This window comes from Lathyrus oleraceus, chromosome 1 (assembly GCF_024323335.1).
Source record: "Lathyrus oleraceus cultivar Zhongwan6 chromosome 1, CAAS_Psat_ZW6_1.0, whole genome shotgun sequence".
Classification (NCBI taxonomy): Eukaryota; Viridiplantae; Streptophyta; class Magnoliopsida; order Fabales; family Fabaceae; genus Lathyrus; species Lathyrus oleraceus.
In genome coordinates this window covers 47,132,566-47,140,860 of record NC_066579.1, presented here as the reverse complement: position 1 = coordinate 47,140,860, position 8,295 = coordinate 47,132,566, and positions in this window count along the sequence as shown.

Genomic DNA, 8,295 nt, shown 5'->3' with positions numbered 1-8,295 from the left:
ATAACAAAGTGTTTAATAAAGTAAACAAAAAACTAAAAAGGATGAACAAAGAGCTTGGTGGTTTCCACTGTGTCAATATCCAAAATAAATTGGAAACTTAATAAATTTTAGACAAAGTAAAGGAGAAATAAAAGTTACTTCAATTAATTAAAGAAAAATTGGTGAAAATCATACATTTTCACTACAAACACCTTTCTCCCTCTAACTTGGGTAATTTGAGTTCTATAGAGATTTTGTAATGATATTACCACCTGATTCTTAATTCTAGAATCACTAGATATACTAATGTAAAAAGAATTATCTACGACACATATTTCCCTACTGTATGAAACATAATCTCCGGTGAAGTTACCATCTTCGACCAAGTGTCACACGTGTTTTTTACGTTTGAATAAGATTAAAAATAAATTATTCAATATAATCCTTTAACTTTGTTTCAATGATCATGGATGTTGACTCAAGATGTCTAATTCTCAGGAAAAGCAATCTTAGCCTTTAAAAAAATGCTAAGTCAAAACTCATAGCCAAAATAAGTCAAAACGATAATTACGATTGATGCTAATTATATCATACATGTCACCATGTGACCTTATTTTAACTAAGTCTCATTTTAGTGTCATATCCTCGTTGTTGAACTTTGCACGTCGAGAATTCCAAGCTAACACATATGCATTGGAAAACTAGTATAATACTGTACCTTTTTGGTAAAGAGAAACCATGCTTATGTTCCAAATATTAATTGAATAATGGTAATAAACTTTATGTGTGTACCATGAATTTTGTGATGATGTGTATGAATCGAATGATTAATGTATAATCCAAGTTCCATGATGATGAGTGAGAGTAAACATAAAGTTATATATATGTGAATGGAATTAGAAAGATGAGTTATTTATGGTAAATAACTTAGGTTGTGATACTCGAATACAATAAGCTCCTCTGTGTGCAACCGTGAGTGATTGTGGTATCAACCCTTGGTGATTGTGGTATGATTACATGATGTTTGATGAGTATCATCACATGTGGACTATTGAACCAATCGTGTATTTGAGAACAACCCTTATTCGTTTGTATCATCAATTTAAAGCTCATATAGAGTAGTAACCGAGAAGGAGAATGACTATTTGGTGGATATTCTGACACATAACCCTAGTCAGTGGATTCAGATCGGTTGGGGAGAAATTATTTGTTGTGCAAAAAATCATGACCAATGTTCATAGAGCATGAATTTGGATCGGTCGGGGAGAAATGGTATGAGGAAGTAGAGATCTGTTACCCGTGTCTATAGTCCAAGACGTAGGATCGGCCGGTGAAAGATACTTTGTTGTACATTCCCAAATAGATATTCCTTGACTTATGTGAACTCCTGTTGTGTGTTTTCCATATGATGTTTGAATTCCCTTAAATGCTTAAGTCTATACTATATTGTGTAAGTGTGCCCAATTAGGACCAAGTGGAATGACTTAAGTTAGACATTGATAAGAGATCCCTTTAGAGACAACTGGACCCATAAGATATGAGAACTCACTGAGATTATTATCTCACCTGAATATTATTGTTGTTTCAAGTAGTTCTATGTATGTTAAAGTCAGGGATAAGCTTACTTGTTGATGTTTTGGCAATCAAACTTTTTAAATTGTGGTCTTTCGTTGTAGATCATGTGGATCTCTTATAGATCCTTATTTTATTTAGGCACTTTTATATATCATGTTCCATTTATGTATATTATTTATTTTATACATGTATATATAACATTGTAGATAGGCTCTTTGGTGTATCAGTACCAATGCATATTCGGCAGAGGAATCCGCTGGAATTTCTAAAGAAACACAAGGCAAGGTCACATCCCTTTTGCATAGATATCCAAGGGGAAAATAACAGAGTTAAACATAGAATAAATTAGGTATGGGACTTAGTGAATTTTTCAATGGATATGGTCAATCGAAGGCTAGTCAAGCCTGCGGAACAGATGTGTCGGACAAAGGGAATTTGAATGTAATAAATAAGGATTATAGTGTTAGGATTCAGGGGTGGAAAAAACATTGTAAACTTCAATATACACAAAGAGCACCTATATACTACTTTAAATTGGGTGTGCATCATGTATCAAATTGTGTAGATGAAAACACAAATTTACCATGAAGATGAAGAAACGATGATTAGACCCATGATGACAAATATATAATGATGATGTCTAAAATCTACAATTAATTTTTTCAACTTTTTTATAAATATATTAGTTATGGATTTACGTGCGGATTCGTAAAATATTGATTTTAGAATTACCCACAAATTCTTAATATGTTATTGATTTAACTGCGAGTATACCAGTGGAATATTTTTTGTGAGATTCCTACATAAATAATTACGTAGGTTTAGCTGGGACCCAATGTCGACAAAAAATTCCACAGGAAAGCATAATATTTTTAGTTGTGGAGAACAACTTAATCCAACACTGTATATTTTACCTTACTCTAATGGTTAATTAAGTAAAAATGATAATTACCAATTAGACTAGATTCAATCTAAAGGCTATGATTTGGAGTAAGCTAAAAAAATGTACTCTTGGAATAAGTTGATCTCCACTTATATATATATATATATATATATATATATATATATATATATATATATATATATATATATATATATATATATATATATATATATATAGTTTTGGAGATCAACTTAATCCAACACTATATGTTTTAACTTACTCTAAATCATGGTCTTTAAATTGAATTTAAATCGGGAAATAAGAAAATTAAGGAACCTGCGGCTATTGGCAAAACAACAACGATTGTTAACCAAGGAAAATAATTCGTGATAAAAATAAGATACACTTGGGCCAGAAAAGCCCGTGCTCAAAATAGAAAAAAAAGATTTTCTATTTTATTTGGAGCACGAGTTTTTGCCAGTAAAAAACGTATTCGTGTGGTGTTGTTTGAAACGAATCAATAAGCTAGACCCATACTTCGAGTTGTTTCATGCCATAAATAAACTCGAACACTTAAGAAATCCGTCGGACAAGCGGACTCACACCTCTTACAACCAACACAGTCCTCTGTTCTTGGGGCAGAAGCTATTTGCTTAGCTTTACATCCACCCCAAGGTATCATTTCTAATACATCTGTGGGACAGGCTCGGACACATTGAGTACATCCTATACATGTATCATAAATCTTTACTGAATGTATATATATATATATATATATATATATATATATATATATATATATATATATATATATATATATATATATATATATATATATATATATATATATATATAATTTAAGGTGGGAAATATTGTCGATGCAATAGTCTTTGCATCTGCATCGGATTGCAATTGCCATGTGCCTTTAAAATTACATATTTTACGCATTAGGAACCTATAAGACCCCAATGTTGTCCCTAAGATCCCTCATGCTATTCTCATCATATCCACTAGCTTTGGGATCACACTTTGGCATGCTCCTTACCTTTATTCATTGGGTTTTTTTTTTGAGAGATCACCAAGCACCATTTGAATGTATCATAATTGGTATTTTATCATTTACTAACCCAAATACAAAAAATATGTCATGTATAGTTTAACTCTTTTGTAGGTAGTGTGCATGCTCACCTTTGATCTATCAAGCTCATATTTAGGGTTTGAGACCCTCAATTCAAGGAGCTCAATCAAGAAATGGTTTAATATGCCTTTAAGCATCATATATGTATCCCCATGATCTTCACATGTTATTTTGATCAAGAATTCATCAAGAGTTTGGAATTGGTTTGCCTTGGAAACCCTAATTCTTCTAGGTATCTTATGTGACTTCTTCAACAAGCTTCTTCAACATTTGATCAAATATTTCAAGGGATACTTCACATTTCATCATCTTATGCATATATGATCCTCCAAGAGTACCAAAAGTCAAGATAATTGAAACCTAGCAAGTTGGTTCGTGGTGGTTGACTAGAGGAAGTCAACTAATCAAAACTGGGGTTCCCTAGACCCTATCTCCTACAATTTGTGTCATATGAAAATTATTCCAAGAGAAACGTTACTCTAAATGACATTCCAAAAAAAATCATGATAAGGTCTAGAGATAGTTTTGCATGGAAAGATGGTTTTTATGGTGAAAGATTATAGGTCGTTTTGTCTAAACCCTAATTTGGAGGTCAACTTCCCAAGACCATCACTTGCTCTATTTTTATGAGATGAAACCCATCCTGGTTGCATGATCAAATTCAAGAAGTCTACTTCAACTTTGATGTTTTGAGGAAGAGAAAATTCAAATTTTAAATGCATGTGATATGAGGAGACGTTATAGGTCATTTTTGACCAATGCCATTGAACAAGTGATTTTCCTCAACTTCTAAAACGCTTAACTCCTTCATACTAAATATAAATGAGGTGAAATTTGTGACTATTTTGAAGAAATGCGAGAGAGATACAACTTTTATGAAGGAACGTTTCTCATTTGAAGCTCATAGAAAAAGCTGGCCAAGGTGGAAGAAGTGAACATATGGCTTGACACTTAGAATTTTTTTTGATATGACTTCACATAAAAAAGTGTTCAACACAAAAGTTGTACCTTTTGTTCTAACCTTTCCAGAAAGTCCAAATTCATCCCATTTGGACAAAGTATGAGTGACTTGTGCATGGCTAGAACTTGGATGACCATTTGGCATAATTGAACTTCCATTCCTCATACACAAATGCATGGCTTGCTAATGTGATTTCAGCAATGTTTGTACACATTTTTGGACCTGAAGGAATGATTACATGGGCCTATCACACGCCCATGCATGCATGCGAAGTGGAATTAATATTTTTGGAGTTTTGAATCAAGTGTGCAAATAACAATGCTTTGGATATAAATAGAACCCTCCATGATCAGAATTGAGGACCCTTGCGCGCCAACTTTGAATCTCCAGCTCCAAACCCTCTCATTCAAAGGATAACCTTGAGGATTTCCATTGGAATTCGAGTTTGAATCTCCACTATTTTGAGATTCAAATCTCCAAGAGTCTTGCTTCCTTTTTGATTCAATTCCATTCCATCAAGTGTCCAGAGTAAGGCCAAGTGTAATTGGAAGCAAGTTCGTGTTCATTTGAACCTGTAGTGGAGGTGACTTTCTCGTTTTTTCATTTCTTCGATTCTCAATAAATTCTCCATAATTCTTATTGATTTTTGGTTGTCCGAAGTCCTACCAATATAGGCAACAAGATTGAGTTGCTTTGAGGTCAAATCGAAGCAACTCAGATCATGATCCTCAAATTTCAACTCCCTGTATCTTTCAATATACTTGGAGTTAGGAGAAATTTAGGCCAAATTCGAGCTCCTGAGCATTTTTTCTTTAAATTCATGTCTTCCTTTTTCATTTTGGTGATAGTTGAGGATGGACCAGTCTGGTGAGGTCCACCGAAGAAGAAGACCGAAGCTGTAGTTCTGGCGACGCGTTGGCATGTATCAGAACCATACGATCCATCTATTTTATTTTAATCTTGAGCATAAAAACTGATTACCACGCCTTTGGCACATTGACCAGGGTCTATCATGGAACACGCGCTCTGATCCACTTGATATGCCACCTCAATTAATGAGGCAGATCAAGTGGTCCACGTTTTTTGCTATTTTCTGATTTTTAGTTTAATTGATTTATTTTCATTAAATCATATTAATTTTAATATTGATCCAAAAAAATATGAGACTTTCACCAATTTGTTTTTAAATAAATTCCTCCTTCATTGTCTAAATTAAAATCATTTTTTAAATCGCTATTAATATTTTTCATGATTTACTTGTTTTTATAAATATTTTTAATTGTTTAAAAATACTTTTGAGTTTCCAAAAATGATGATTTTTTTTCTCCAAGGTCCTTTGACCTTGTTTGACCCATGATAAATCTCACGACCCTTTATTTGGTGTTTTGATGAGGTTTTAGGATTTTGTCCAACCATAGTTTAATTTAATGCATTTTTTAATTGATATTAATTGTTTAATTGCAAAATAAATTGTATAAAGCCATTTGCATTGACTTGTTGAGTTTGACTTGTGTTGTTGGGCCTTGGTCAAGGTTGATTTGACTTTGTTGAGTTAAAATCATTGGATTTAGGGGATTGTTGGGTTTCTATATGTCAGTCTTGTCTATTGGATTGCATCCCATTGGTCAGATCTTTTCAACTATTAACTTTTAATTTTTTTGCTTAGGATTAGTCTCTTCATCTCCTTCCCACTTCTTTAATTTCAAATCTCTCCCTCCTTTTAAAAATCTTCTTTGATTGTGATTTCTAAACTTAGACTTTATTGCAAATTAGAAACTTTGGTCTTATGCCATTGCATTTTCAAACTCTTTTTCTTAATTAACTTTGTAAATGAATCTAATCATATTTGACTAAAAATTTAAAAAGACAAAAATAACTAACACTCATATAAACTCTTTTAGGATTTTTGTGCCTCTTTTAAACTTACATTTTTGTTAAAAGCAATCAACTCACTTTGAAATTGATACTACGAACTAAGAGAGAATGTAAAGAATTTTATGTGCGTTGTTGTGTGTCTCTCACTGAAGTATGTTGTCCTTTATATAGTGGTGAAGAGGACCGTTGGAGTGATGACAGAATATTTGCCTTTGATGAGCATTCAATGTCATTACTTTTGTGTTTCTTGCCATAACCAATTTGTCTCCCTGAATAACTTCTTTCTAAATATACTTTCTTTCCATTTGAAGAAGTTCTTTCCGTTACTCTTTCTGGATTTGGAGAATCTTCATCGGAGTCTTTGTTATCTCAGATTTTCTGTGTCAACCGGAGATTGCGTTGAGGTTACGTCAAAGCTTCTAAGAGTACTGGTCTTTTAGATCATCAGAACTGAGTCCAGTGGAAGTCTAGAGCTTCTGGTCTTTCTGTTGTCTTGTTTTGCTCAGAATCAGAACTTCTGGAGCGCACTTCTTCTTCAGATTCTTCTGATCTTCTAATACTTTGTATCTGATTAGAGTTTGTATCCGATAAAACGATTGGACCCTCTTGTTTCTATTCAGAGTCCTGCACACTTAGAGAATTTTTGTTAGGGTGCCTTTTTTGGTTTCATCCTTTGTTATCATCAAAATCCTGGAATTCTATTTTAGAACTCATTTTGTTCTTACACTTACTATGTTCAAGATGGAGAATTTCAAAGGAGAGCAGTTCATTATCCATATATTCTTATGGTATGAAGAATCATCCAAAGATCAGTGCTAAAAAAATCATGACGATTCTAACAATACTATGAAAAACATATATGACAACAATAATGAAAGGCATTTATCATTACTATATGTCCGTGTTAGGTAGCGTGTGATTGTAAGAGTGTTATTTACCACCACGATATTTTTTTTTGTTCTACTTAACTATAAAGTGTGCTACCTATAATCATAGTTTTATTAAACAAATGTAGTAAAATATTTACAGGTCTTGGGTTCGATACCCAGCAACGTCATTTTTGGCGTATATCATTCCGGATAACACTCTTCCTATAAAAATAGTTGTATTAAAAATCGATTGTAGACTTATTTATCTTTTTTTAAATATATATTTTCTTATTTTACAGAATTTCTAAGTTTTTAAAATGAAGTGCTCTAAATTGTATCAGACAAGAAACATCAACAAACTCATTGGTGAATCATATCAGACCCAAAATTGTATTACATCAAACTCAAACTTACATTAAGAACCAACAAGTGTATACTACATCAAAACCAAAATGACACAAAACAACCTACAATTCACGCATTATTTCAAATAATAATACCTTGGTGTATCGGTGTCATGACTTTAAACACCTATAATTTCAAATAATAATAATTGTTAGCAAATAATCTTAGAAATTATAACATTCAAAAAATTATGAATACAAAATAAAGAATACATTTTAATTTTTCCACATGGCTTCTTGATGATCATTACGAATAACATGCACATCATTTATATCAACGTCTTCACATAAAGTAGGCACTTGTGTGGCGTTATAAGGAGTTAAAGGAATATCAAACTTTCACCAATACGAGGAATGCATTTTCCTTGGAGAATAATTTACCACCTCCTCTATAAGTTCGAAGGGTCTGTCACATAAAAAACTTGTTTTTTCTGGGTAGCCATGATGACCAGTACAATTATATGAGTTTTCTTGGCATGGTCAACCCGTGTGAACTTAACTAATCAGTTTTTATACCATTTTTATTAAAAACCCACTTGCATATACATAAAGGCACTATGAAAATAACACAATCAATCTCCAAAATCTGCTTAATGACACCACAGAAAACT